The following is a 14,560-nucleotide window of genomic DNA, read 5'->3' on the forward strand; positions in this document are numbered from 1 at the left end:
GTTTGGTGCGCACGTGCAGAGCGATGTGCGCGCACGGGTCGAATTATGCACCCGGCAAAGTGTTATGCGCTTCGCTTGTGCGTGTAACAAGACGGCGGACAGGGCGGTGAACAGGGCCAAAATGGTGATGGCTACCACGCGGACAATATGGGTACCACCTTGGAAGGTCTCCACGTGGGAGGACCTTCAGATCTGACCGGGGTCTAGCCCTGCTAGAGCCAATCAACCCGGTGGCACTGGTCCCGGCTGGCGACCTGTGCGTCTCCTCGAGTTTCGAAGACCGGAGACTTTTAAATAGATTTCTACCTTACCTTGTCTCGGCGCTTCCTGCTTTCGTTCCGGGCGGTCTCCGGCTGCGGGGGGGGGGGGGGAGAGGGAAATACCTTCACAGCCATGCTCGAGGTTGCACCCGCTGCCTCTCAGCCTTACCCGATGTCGGGGGCTAGGTCCCTGTCGAGGGTCGGCTGCCGGACCAAGGCTCACCTCCGAGGGATCGTGGAAATCACCTCGGGAATCTCAACTAGGGGAGTGACCCAATGGGTGTCACCGCAGGAGAGCGGGGCTCGTCTGTAGAGGTAAGATTTGGATTTATTTGGTAAAATTTACTCTAACGCTGCGCTAGCGTGCATAGAGTCCCTAACTGCTATGGAGACGGAAAATACTGAAGAGCTGCACTTCCTGCAGGGATATATGTACTAGGGCTGACGTCAGATTGAAATCTGATCCGTCTCCAACTGCTATCAGGAGTACGCTATACCCGTTGGTCCTGAGTCCATCTGTCTACCCTAAGGAAAACGAAATTATCAGGTAAGTAATTTCACCAATTTATTTAGAGTTATATTCTGCTTTTCGCACTTTTTTCAGCACTTCAAAGTGGATTACATTTGCTACTGGTATCTTGGGCAGAGTAATAGTTTCTTTCTCTGTTGGAGATTTGCCTAGCAGTGACGTTGTCTTGGTTATATCCCTTCTCCAGGCTTTAGTGTATGGTTGTTGGGGTTCGAGAAGTTGCATCTTTTGCCAGAGCAGCCTCCTCCCTTACGAGGAAGTAGCTTTGGTACATCCCTCTTGTGTGGACTGGACTGCCTGGATGAAGAGGAAGGTGAGATTACTACTTACCTGATCATTTCCTTTCCTCTCTGAGAGGCAGGCCAATCCACAATCCTACCCTGAGCTGCTTGTTCTGATTTTTTCTATTTGTCCTTTCTCAGGGACATTATTGAAAGTAGAATTCGTAGGCCGATGCAGATCTTCAGGTCGTCTAAGGGCCTTGTAAGTGTTTGCCTTCTTTGTCTGTTATGGCTTCTGCATTTCCTTCTCGTCTGAGTCCAGTGCTTTGCTCACTGGAAGAAAAAAAGAAGTCAATGATTGGGGGAGGAAGTGTTTTTAACTCCGGACTTACAGTTCTAGTGTTAATTAGTTGCCACAGTTGACTTTTGCAGAATACTGGCACGCTGATGTCAGTACAGGGCTATATGAGGGTGACATCAGCGAGTCCGTTGGTTTCTGTCTCCATCTGCTGGTAGGTGTGCATAACCCACTTCTGGGGATTGGCTTGCCTATCCTAGAGGAAAGAAAATTATCAGCTGAGTAGTAATTTTACCTTCCTGGGTTTTTGAATCCTGGATGTCTGACTTCTGTGTGGGAGTAGAGGGGTGGATATACAGGACACTGCAAAGTTGGGGAAATTGGGTGTCTCAGAGTTACAGGTCTTGTTCTACCAGAACCCACTGTAACCCATTTATTCCTGGGTTTCTGAATCCTCTGTGAGAGCTGGGAGAGGCAATCTGGATTACAGCAGATTTAAATCCTACCGCTCTCCGGCGCTGGCCTCTTTCTTCGTTCCAGCGGTAGAGTGCGAAGCCAGGCCTGCGCTTTCGGCGCCCAGGACCCGCCGGGGTAAGGCCTCAGTAGCACCCTTACCCCCAGCAGCCCAGGCGCCGACCGCGAGGCTCCTCTCTGCCCGCCAGCCTGAACTCCGCCCCCGACCGGAGCGCACCGACGACGTCGACCTGCCGTGTCCCGCCCGCCAGCCAGGACAGCCAACCAGCAGCCGCCCCAGCCGGCATTTAAATCCTACCGCTCTCCGGCGCTGGCCTCTTTCTTCGTTCCAGCGGTAGAGTGCGAAGCCAGGCCTGCGCTTTCGGCGCCCAGGACCCGCCGGAGTAAGGCCTCAGTAGCACCCTTACCCCCAGCAGCCCAGGCGCCGACCGCGAGGCTCCTCTCCGCCCGCCGGCCTGAACTCCGCCCCCGACCGGAGCGCACCGACGACGTCGACCTGCCGCGTCCCGCCCGCCAGCCAGGACAGCCAACCAGCAGCCGCCCCAGCCGGCATTTAAATCCTACCGCTATCCGGCGCCGCGCGCCGGGCGTCGCGCGCACGAAGGAGCGCGACAAAGGGGCCCGCCCCTTTGTGCGCCCCTTCGTGCGCCTCCGCAGCCGCAGCTACCCTACAATCTCCTACAGACCAACGACAAGCCTTCAGTCTCATCCTGCCTGCTGCCACGTGACTCCGACGCCGCCCAGGATCCGTTATCCATCAACTCTACATCTCATAACCCAAATACAAGTCTTGAGACCAACAGGACCCCACCAACTGTAAGACGTTTTACCCACCCCCTCAGGCTCTTTATCTCACATACTCCCACAGCAGTTAAAAAAAAAATAAATAAATTTTGCCTTAGTTAAATGCTATGTTCTACAGCCTGTTATAATTGTAACGATAATTGCCTGATTCTACCTAGTTTGCTTGTATTGCCTATATAATTGCCTGCCTCTTCTGACATTGCCTGGATAACCACGTTTATTTGCCTGTATAACCACGTTAATCTGCCTGCATAACCTCTTTAATTTGCCTGCCTCTTCTGACATTGCCTACATAACCACATTAATTTGCCTACCTCTTATGATACTGTTTTGTATAACTACGATAACGTGCCGCTACACACCCCCTATCCCTCTAGAGACTACACAACCTGCCCTACCTCAGAAACTAGATATCACACCCGCCTCACCTACACCACCCCGTCTCCTGCATTCCACCCACAACCTCTCCTCCCTACCATAGGAAAGTATCTCCTCCCTTCCATAGGAAAGTATCCACCCGTTACCTCATACTAACCCACCCCTGCAGCGAACAACACCCTACATATAACAACCAACCAATAGCAGAACCCCCCACCCTTTACAATAATGACTCCACAACCTATTCCCACCATAAAACACTTCTACACCCACCACAAAATGACCAGTCACACATACATCACACAACAACACAGATCAATCATCCCCATTATGGCATCCCCCCTCACACAAATCCTGGGTATGCTATCTTTCTCCATTCTACTACTCAACGCCCAATCCATTCTAAAAAAGACCATTCTACTACAGGACATCCTCACAGACGAAGCCCCGGACATATGCGCCATCACGGAATCCTGGTTAAAGGATACCGACTCCGTCTTAATTAACCAACTATCCTCAGATGCATACAGCTTATTTTCCATACCTAGAAGTAAAAAAAAAAGGAGGTGGACTACTCCTGGCCGCCAAAAAGAACTTCAACCTCACGCTCCAAAATATTACACCACCCCCCAAACTGGAAATCAGCATATTCAAATCTAATTCCCTCCACCTCTGCTTAATCTATGCCCCCCCTGGCCTTCTCGAAAAAAATCCCTCCCCACTCATAGAATACATCTCTAAACACATAAACAATACCAAGCCTGCCATAATTCTGGGAGACCTGAATATTCATGTAGACCGCAACCCCCTCTCCCCTTCTTCTGAAGCTATCTTAACAGCTATGACAGCACTTGGTTTCAAACAAAATGTCTCAGAACCCACGCACAAGGCTGGGCATACACTCGACCTCATCTTTACCAACTTCTCAATCCAAACTGACCAACCCAGATGCACACCCATCCCCTGGTCAGACCACTTCCGAATAGACACACGCTGCACAATCAAAGACACCCCCCCCCCCCCTCGCAACCCAAAAAAACAATAACATTTCGCAAAAAAGGCAAGACTGAAAACATCCTTGAGGCCCTCTCAAAAGAACTCCCCAACATAGACCTCACTGACGCAAACACAGCCACAGCTTCATGGTTTCAAATCACCACAGACATAGCAGATAAACTCTGCCCATCCCACACCAAAGAAATCAAAGCAAACAAAAATAATAAGAAACCATGGTATACAAATGAACTTAAAACCATGAAACTCGACCTTCGTAAAGTTGAAAAATCCTGGCGGAGGAACCAAACACCCACCATCCTAGCACAGTTTCGCGCCCTTCTACACACCTACAGAAAAGCCACTGAAAAAACAAAGAAAGACTTCTATGCTGCAAGAATCCATCAGTTCCAGTTCAACCCACAAGCCCTCTTCCAATACGTAACCAGCCTTATCACAGCACCAGACAGACACAACCTTAACCACGACGATGAAACAAAGTGTGAAAAATTAGCATCATACTTCAACACTAAGGTACAGACCATTATGGCTCGTTTCTCACCTCACCCCAATCTCCCGAACCTAACAACTCCTAGCAATACTCCCAATGACCACTACAATCCCATAACACCCATACATACCTCAAACACCACCCTCTCAAATTTTGAAAACACATCTACACTAGAAACTGAAAATATTATCAAAAAACTCAAACCCGCCTATCATCCCTCAGACAACCTGCCCACCATAACACTAATCTCAAACCCTACATCAATTGCCAAACACATCGCAAATATCCTCAATAAATCTATCTCACTGGGACAGGTCCCAACACAACTGAAGCAAGCCATTATAAAACCCATCCTCAAAAAACCGGACTTAGACACCACTGATCCAGCCAACTATCGCCCAGTGTCAAACCTCCCGTTCCTCTCCAAAATACTAGAAAAAATAATTAATAAACAAATTACAGAATACATAGAAGACCACAACATTCTCTCATCTTCACAGTTTGGTTTCCGTAAACACCATAGCACAGAAACCCTACTTATCTCCCTCTCGGAAACCATACTCAAAGCCCTGGACAAAGGACAGCCCCACATACTCGCACTTCTAGATATATCGGCGGCATTCGACACAGTTAATCACAACATACTCATTAAACGCCTCAAGGAAATTGGCATCACAGACAACGCCCTTCTCTGGTTGCAGTCTTACCTACAGGACAGGAGCTATAGAGTAAAAATCGGCCGCAATGAATCCAAACCGGTCAAGCTATCACAAGGAGTTCCACAAGGCTCATCCCTATCATCAACCCTTTTTAATATATACCTCATACCCCTCTGCATACTGCTCTCCAAACTGGGCATCCAGCACTTCATATATGCAGACGACGTACAGATACTCATACCTATAACAGACTCTATCACTAACGCAATGAAGACTTGGAAATCTGCTTTGTCTGACATAAACAAATTACTCACTGACAACTTTCTGGCACTCAACACCAACAAAACCGAACTACTCATCCTCTCTCCCCCCAGCATTCCCACACTCAGCCTTTCTTCCCCCTCGCCACCAGGCTGCCCCCCCACCGAATTCGTCCGCAGCCTAGGCATATGGATAGACAACCACTTTAACCTCAAAAAATTCATTTCTAACACCATAAAGAGCGGATTCTTCAAACTCCACACCTTGAAGAGAATCAAACTACTCTTACACACTTCTGACTTCCGAACAGTACTGCAGGCCATGATCCTATCCAAACTGGACTACTGCAACGCTATCCTACTAGGCCTCCCAAAAAATACCCTTCAACCGTTACAGCTCCTACAGAATGCTGCCGCCCGCATTCTCACAAATACTCACCGTCACGAACACATCACCCCAGTTCTTCAATCCCTACACTGGCTCCCAGTAAACTCCAGGATAATCTATAAATCCCTCACCCTCATACACAAAGCCATTCACAACCAAAACATGCACTGGTTCCCTGAACATCTCCACTTCCACAGCACAACCAGACCAAATAGAAAACAGCACCAAGCCAAACTCCTGACACCCTCCCCCAAAGTCATCAAACATGCCACGATCAGAGAAAGATCATTCATTATAGCAGGCACAAAATGCCACCCCATCTACGCCAGGAACCCTGCCATAAAAAATTCAAACAGAATCTGAAAACCTGGCTCTTCAAACTAGCATACCCCGACTAACCATCCACGCCCAAATCTACATACCCGACCCTCACGCCCCTCCCGATTGACACGCCTCTACTGAACTTAACAATCATGACCCCCCCTCATCCCCGCCCCCCTCCCACATCCCTGTTCCCCTTCCTCCCACCCCCCTCCTCCTCTTCCCATTTCAACAGCCCCATCCTCCTCCTCCCATTTCAACAGCCCCATCCTCCTCCTACCCCTCCATATCCGCCCTCTTACCTGTCACTTTGTGAATAGTTAAAGAACCTATTTTTCTTCTACCCTCCTAAGAATTACCTCTCCTTACCTGCCCATATTCCAATCACCTTTTCTCTTCTACTCTCCTTATGAGTTTATCACGTAACACCTGATAAACCACCTATCCCAAGTTGAACAGTTGTCATAATGTTTATCTATTCTAATTTATAGTAAAGCTAAATAATGTTTATCTATGCTTATCTATTCTAAATTATTGTAAAGCCTGTTGCTACGTTACGTTACATTGTGAACCAGGGTGATGTTTTTAACGTGCCCCGGTATATAAAAAATTCTTAAATAAATAAATAAATAAATGTATTGGTCTGCCTCACTCTAGCCTGCGAGCCTTGCAAACGCTCCAACCGTCCAGGGCCCGTTTAGTTATAAGAAGCTTTCCTTGGGATCATGTGACTCTGCTGCTGCGTGAATTACTTTGGTTGCTGCTCCAGCAGTGGATTACATTTTAAATTTTAACTATTGTCTTTAGATCTCTGAAGTTTAATGGTCCATGATTATTATTAATTTAATTTGTTATTATAATGTTTAGTTTGGCAGATCCGGTATAAGCAGATTATAAATGTTACTAAATACATAGTAGATAAGCCCCGAGGCACCAAACCTACAGGAATCCTAAAGGAGGGACCTGTATGATCTCCAAAGTTCCTGTATTGCATCAGCTTTATTTCTGCATCCTACACAGTATGGTAAAGAGAACCCATTGATTTTCTTAACTTCTCTGAATATTTCTATAGAGACATCATAGAGAGGTTTTCATAGGAATACATAAAGCTTCTGCTAAGTCACAGAATTCTTTAATATGCATTCATTATGTGATCCTTCTAAACATCTCATCTCAGCTTATTGATAGCTTTCCATGCCATTGTCTCTTACACATGATTAATTCCTTCTTTTTGTATCCAGCAGACAATGAGGTCATACAGAAAGAGAAGAGGGAGGAGAATCGAGAAGAACACCCTATATTATTGGCATTTACACCAAGACAATCAGGAAATGTCTGTGAGAATCTTGCCCAGACTACTGAGGGGGGAGACATTAGCCAAAGACAGCAGGAATCAGAGAAGAAGCAGCAAGACCCTGCAGGAGAGTCACTGGATGGAGTCACTGCTTGTGAGAGAAGTGACAGGGAGTTCACAGACATCCCTGAGCACCAGGGACACCCGAGAAGAGAGAATCCCTTCCAGAGTAATAACAGTGATCAAATGACTTCTGACCTCCAGCAGAAAGAGGAGGAAGGGAAGAAATCCTTTCACTGTGACACCTGTGGGAAAAACTTTAATAGAAAAGGTCATTTTGTATTGCACGAGAGGAGTCACCCAGGAGAGAGACCTTTTCCATGCAAACAGAAGTTAACTCTGAAATTACACCAGAGAATCTACACTGAAGGGAGCACTTTCACTTGTATTGAATGCAAGAAAACCTTTTCTTGCAGAGAAATCTTAGTAATACACCAAAGTACACACACAGGTAAGAGACCCTCTCATTGCCCTCAAGATGGGGAATCTTACAGTTCTGAGGTCTCTTTATTAGAAAAACCATTTAAGTGTACTGAATGTGGTAAAAGCTTGCGAGACAAGGCCCACCTCAGACTGCATCAGAAAATCCATACTGGAGGAAAACCATGTAAATGTACGGAATGTGGTAAAACCTTTAGTCGGATGTCATCTCTCATGCAGCATCTGAAAATCCATACTGGAGAAAAACCATTTAAATGTACTGAATGTGGTAAAAGCTTCAGTTACCAGGCCCACCTCAGACAGCATCAGAAAATCCATACTGGAGAAAAACCATTTAAATGTACTGAATGTGGTAAAAGGTTCAGTGTCAAGGCCCACCTCAGAGGGCATCAGAAAATCCATACTGGAGAAAAACCATTTAAATGTACTGAATGTGGTAAAAGCTTCAAGGACAAGGCATGTCATGGACGGCACCAGAAAATCCATACTGGAGAAAAACCATTTAAATGTACTGAATGTGGTAAAAGCTTCCGTGACCAGGCCTACCTCAGACGGCATCAGAAAATCCATACTGGAGAAAAACCATTTAAATGTACTGAATGTGGTAAAAGCTTCCGTGACCAGGCCTACCTCAGACGGCATCAGAAAATCCATACTGGAGAAAAACCATTTAAATGTACTGAATGTGGTACAAGCTTCAGTGACCAGGCTTACCTCAGACAGCATCAGAAAACCCATACTGGAGAAAAACCATTTAAATGTACTGAATGTGGCAAAAGCTTCTCTCAGAAGGTGTATTTCATATTGCACCGGAGAATCCATACTGGAGAAAAACCATTTAAATGTACTGAATGTGGTAAAAGCTTCAGTTATAAGGCATGTCTCAGCCAGCACCAGAAAATCCATACTGGAGAAAAACCATTTAAATGTACTGAATGTGGTAAATGCTACAGGGCCAAGGCATGTCTCAGACAGCATCAGAATATCCATACTGGAGAAACACCATTTACATGTACTGAATGTGGTAAAAGATTTAGGGACAAGGCATGTCTCAGACAGCATCAGAAAATCCATACTGGAGAAAAACAATTTAAATGTACTGAATGTGGTAAAAGCTTCAGTTACAAGGCATGTCTCAGACGGCACCAGAAAATCCATACTGGAGAAAAACCATTTACATGTACCGAATGTGGTAAAAGCTTCAGTTACAAGGCATGTCTCAGACGGCACCAGAAAATCCATACTGGAGAAAAACCATTTACATGTACTGAATGTGGTAAAAGCTTGTCTCGGAAGGTGCATTTCATATTCCATCAGAGAATCCATGCTGGAGAAAAACCATTTAAATGTACTGAATGTGGTAAATGCTTCATTCGGAGGAAATCTCTTACGTTGCATCAGAGAGTCCATACTGGAGAAAAACCATTTAAATGTATTGAATGTGGTAAAAGCTTCAGTGACAAGGCATGTCTCAGACGGCACCAGAAAATCCATACTCGAGAAAAACCATTTAAATGTACTGAATGTGGTAAACTCTTCAGTGACAAGGCATGTCTCAGACGGCACCAGAAAATCCATACTGGAGAAAAACCATTTAAATGTACTGAATGTGGTAAAAGCTTTTCTCAGAAGATTTATTTAATATTGCATCAGAGAATCCATACTGGAGAAAAACCATTTAAATGTACTGAATGTGGTAAAAGCTTCAGGGACAAGGCATGTCTCAGACGGCATCACAATATCCATACTGGAGAAAAACCATTTAAATGTACTGAACGTGGTAGGGGAGGGGAGAAAGCTGATTAGGGGAGAGAGGGAGCACAGGGAAGAGGATGTGGGGTGGGGGTGTTGGGAATGTAGGACAGGGATAGGAGCATGTGAAGGGATGATTGAGTAGCTGGGAGAAGTGAGGGGTGTTGGGGGCATGGATTGGAGTGACTGGGTACAAGGGCCGTACTATGTCAGGTTTGAGAATATGCATTTCTTCTCTCTTTGAACTTTGCTCAGTGTAGGAGGAAATATATTTCTGTTTCTAGGCTTCAGTTTTGCACTGCATGCAGAAGGTGGGCTTGGGGTTTCCATTCCAGTTTTAGTTTCTACATTTGTAATTTGTGCTCTTTTATTCTGTATTAGGTGAAGGCAGGTCTGTCTGTGACTGAGATGAGCTTTGTATCAGCCTTATGTATTGTATTTTTTCCTCAATATGATATTGCACTGGGTGTGAGCTGCTGCCTTTTCATGGGTAGGGCTAGTGCTGTTTCATTTCTTGGAGTTAGTGCTGCTGAGGTTTGATAGATGTGCACAGCGAGGGGGTTGTTTGTATTATTTTACAATGCACCTGGTAGTAGAGGGAGTTTGTGATGCTGTTAAGATGACCCCAGAATCAGAATATCTTTTTGTATGGTGAGTTGTACAGGGAAATGTCAGTTCTGCTCTGCACTCATTGTTAGGACGCGGGGGACTCCTGTGGATGCAGAGCATGTGCCTGTATTTAGTCCCATGATGGTCATGTGCTCCGTGTGTCACGCATGTGAGCGTCATCTCTCAGCTGGGTCCTGATAGACTAAAGGTTGAGAACCGCAGGTCCACACTACCTGCCCTTCAGTGCAGCAGGCTGAGCAGACATCCAGATTTCAGGCAGTAATAATATCCTCTACTTAGCTTTTGAAGCTTGGAGCTCTTGTGGACAGAAACGAGCCAGGAAGCAGACTGGCAACTGACTGCAACTCCCTAGACTTTCTGTCTGCTATTGCCTTTGAACAGTCTCTGGACAATAAAATGAACTTCTACTTCACATTGGATCCTGGCCTGTTTTCTGAGAAATACAGAGATGCTGAACGTCTGACAAAGCTGCAATACTTGCCTTTCTCATCTCCTGTGCCAAGCACACTGTTTGTCTAAGCCTCTGTTAAAAACTGAAATCTTCTCTCAGTAACTGGAGAAGAGACAAGACAATGCAGCCCTGCTGTCTGTGGGTGAGAGCGACCGACCTGAGGCTTCAGCCAAGCTCAGAAGTACCTGGCACCCTAACCAGATCCAAGTCAGCTGCCAGGTGCCAGAAGGTTGGCCTCCCCGGGTGGAGGGGGGGGAGAGGTGTGGAAGCCAAGCTGGGTGGTCAAGAAAGAAGAACTAATCAGAATGTGGCACCTGTCCCTGTGTTCATATGCATGAAACTACTGAATTTGCATACGCTGTCCTTAAAAGCAGCTGGGAAGAGGGGCTCAGAGCTGGGCTAAGAAGATCCCATTCACACTAGCCAGAAGCCATCTGAGCAATCGCTCCTCGCCCCGCCCTGCAACCAAGCACCTATAGGAAGTCCAGGGCCTGCAGCATTGCTTGGAAGAGGGGCTCCAGCCCGGCTACTTCAGCCAGAGTTGAACTTGCCAGGTTCTTTTCAAGGGACCAGGGGAGTCCTCTGTCCTTCATCCAGGCGCAGAGACCCACAGCCTGCTTCCCAGTCACAGAGACAGCATTTGGGCCTTCTCGCTTCTCACGCAGCACTCGGACAGAGACAGCGTCTGAGACCTCCAGCTTCACTCGCAGATCAGAGACCGAGAATCTTCAAAGCACTTAAGATTCACTATAAGTGTCTAAGATTGCTAAGAACTGTTTATAAATGATAATTTCTTTCCAGCTAAGAGGATGTGTTATGCTTCTGCTAATTTATTCAGACCTGTCCAGCTAATAACCAGGAGTGCATTCTTTGCTGAAGTCCCTAAGATTGCCAAGTTGTTAGTATTTGTTCTGGCACCGTAATGCCTTACAATAAATCTCTATTCTAAGACAAATGAGGGTGAGTTCCTGGGCTGATTGGATCACAGATATAAGGTAAAATAAGTGTTACGTTCTGTGCACTGCTGGTTCCCTCAGGGAGGGGGACGAGGGCAGAGTCCAGACTGCAGCCTACGCTTATAAATGTCCTGCACACTCCTGGAGAGCACTGGAGCTTTGTGGGATGTGATGCATCATTTCTGTGGGTCCTTTAAAAGGTGTCTCAGGAATAAGGGCATTTATAATATCCAACCTCTGGGCTTAAATAAACTGCATAGATTGAAGCTTTCTTTGGGGGATTAGTATCCTGCAACTCTTTTAATGCACACTTTGAAGTCCCAGAGTCTCAATGCATGGATGAGACGCTGGGGCAGGGACGACGGATTCAGTTTTGTAAGGAACCGGGGAACCTTTTGGGGAAGGAGCAGACTTTTCCAAAGGGACGGGCTCCACCTTCACCAAGGTGGAACCAGGCTTCTGGCGCTTTAGAAAGGAGATGGAGCAGCTTTTAAACTAGAACAAAGGGGAAAGCCGACAGTCGCTCAGCAGCGCATGGTTCAGAGGGAGGTATCTTCAAAGGATACTAATGAAGCATTAGAATTAGGGCATCCAGACAGGGAGGCTCCAATAATAAGAAAAGTAGTCCAAGTGCCTGTAACTAAAAACTCACCTGAGCTAAAAAATTGGAGAAATTCCTTACCTGATAATTTCGTTTTCCTTAGTGAAGACAGATGGACTCAGGACCAATGGGTATAGTGTACTCCTGCCGGTAGGGCAGATCCTCAGTATTCTTCATTGCAAAGCATCTTGGATATATGTTTGACTGACTGACTGATTAACTTAATAACTTAAATAACTTTGTAACTCCATAACTTATTTAAACTTTAACAACTTAACTGACTTGATTAATTGATCGGTTGGTGAACTATAGCTGGAGACCGCCAGAGAACTCAACTGGAAGCGTCGATACCCGATAGGGTGGAAATCCTGGGTAAACGAAAACCTGGCTTACCCTTGAATTTTGTGACATCTAAGTGTACGGCAGCCAAGGGTGGGATGCTGAGTCCATCTATCTACACTAAGGAAAACGAAATTATCAGGTAAGTAATTTCTCCATTTCCTAGCGTGTAGCAGATGGACTCAGGATCAGTGGGATGTATAAAAGCTATTCCCGAACCGGGTGGGAGGCTGCCCGTGATCCACTCAGTATTGCTCTTGCAAAGGCCGTGTCCTCCCGAGCCTGAACGTCCAGACGGTAGAATCTGGAGAAGGTGTGGATGGAGGACCATGTTGCCGCCCTGCAAATCTCAGCGGGTGACATCATTCTGGTCTCTGCCCAGGATGCTGCTTGGGCTCTGGTCGAATGGGCTTTGACCTGTAGAGGCGGGGGCTTTCCTGCTTCTACGTAGGCCGCCTTGATAACTTCCTTGATCCAGCGGGCAATGGTGGCCCGCGAGGCCGCTTCGCCTTGTTTCTTCCTGCTGTGAAGGACGAAGAGGTGGTCCGTCTTTCTTACGGGTTCCGACATTTCCAGATATCTGGATAGGAGTCTGCCGATGTTGAGGTGGTGTAGGTTCCGAGCCTCTTCCGGATTTTTCAGGGCATCCGCCGATGGAAGCGAGATGGTCTGGTTGAGATGGAAGTGTGAGCCTACTTTGGGGAGGAACGAGGGAACAGTGCGAAGTTGTACGGATCCCGGGGTGAACTTGAGGAACAGTTCACGGCAGGACAGTGCTTGTAGTTCCGATATGCGGCGGGCTGAGCAGACTGCCAGCAAGAATACCGTCTTTAGGGTCAAGAGATGGAAGGACAGGCCTCTGAGGGGTCTGAAAGATGTTCCCATTAGGAATTCCAGGACAAGGTTGAGATTCCATAGAGGTGCCGGCCACTTTAGTGGCGGGCGGATGTGTTTGACTCCCTTCAGGAAACGTGACACGTCTGGGTGAGAGGCTATATTGCCTCCTTCGCTCTTGGGGCTGTAGTACGATAAGGCGGCCACCTGCACCTTGATGGAGTTGAGGGACAAATCCTTCTGAAGTCCCTTCTGTAGGAATTCTAGGATCACTGGAACTCTGCATGAGTTTGGCTTGACGTTGTGATCTTTGCATCAGGCTTCGAATACTCTCCAGATCCTTACGTACGTTAGTGATGTGGAGAACTTGTGTGCTCTGAGGAGGGTGTCGATTACGGCCCCCGAGTATCCACTCTTTCTCAGGCAAGTCCTCTCAAGGGCCAGACCGTATGAGAGAATTGAGCTGGGTCCTCGTGGAGGATCGGTCCTTGTTGGAGCAGGTCTCTGTGAGGCGGCAGAGGAAGAGGGTTCCCTGCCAGTAATCTCTTCATGTCCGCGTACCAAGGTCTTCTTGGCCAATCTGGAGCCACTAGAACTAGTCCCTTGTGTAGCTGTATCTTGTGAATGATTGCGCCCAGCAGTTGCCACGGCGGGAAGGCGTATAGCAGCGTCTCCAGAGGCCAGGTCTGTACCAGGGCGTCGATCCCCTGGGACTGTGGTTCCCTTCTGCGGCTGAAGTAGCTGGGTACTTGTGCGTTGGATCTGTTTGCCATGAGATCCATGTCCGGAGTTCCCACCGGTTCTCTATTGTCTGGAATGCTGAGGGCGACAGCCTCCATTCTCCTGGATCTAGCCTTTCTCTGCTGAGGTAGTCCGCCGTGATGTTGTCCTTCCCGGCGATGTGGACTGCGGAGATCTCTTGGAGAATTATTTCCGCCCATGCCATCAGTGGGTCTATCTCTAGGGACACCTGTTGGCTTCTGGTGCCCCCTTGTCAGTTGATGTCGGCTACCGTTGTGGCATTGTCCAACATCACTCTGACTGCCTTGTTCCGGATTCTGTGGGCGAACCGCAGGCAGGCTAGTCTGACTGCCCGTGCTTCCAAG

The 14,560-nt window shown here is 47.2% G+C and overlaps 1 pseudogene; it reads left to right on the forward strand.

Annotated features, from left to right (window-relative positions):
* The window catches only part of LOC115083663, a 167,374-nt pseudogene that overhangs the window by 28,139 nt on the left and 124,675 nt on the right, over positions 1-14,560 (forward strand).

Source organism: Rhinatrema bivittatum, chromosome 2 (genome assembly GCF_901001135.1).
Source record: "Rhinatrema bivittatum chromosome 2, aRhiBiv1.1, whole genome shotgun sequence".
Lineage (NCBI taxonomy): Eukaryota > Metazoa > Chordata > Amphibia > Gymnophiona > Rhinatrematidae > Rhinatrema > Rhinatrema bivittatum.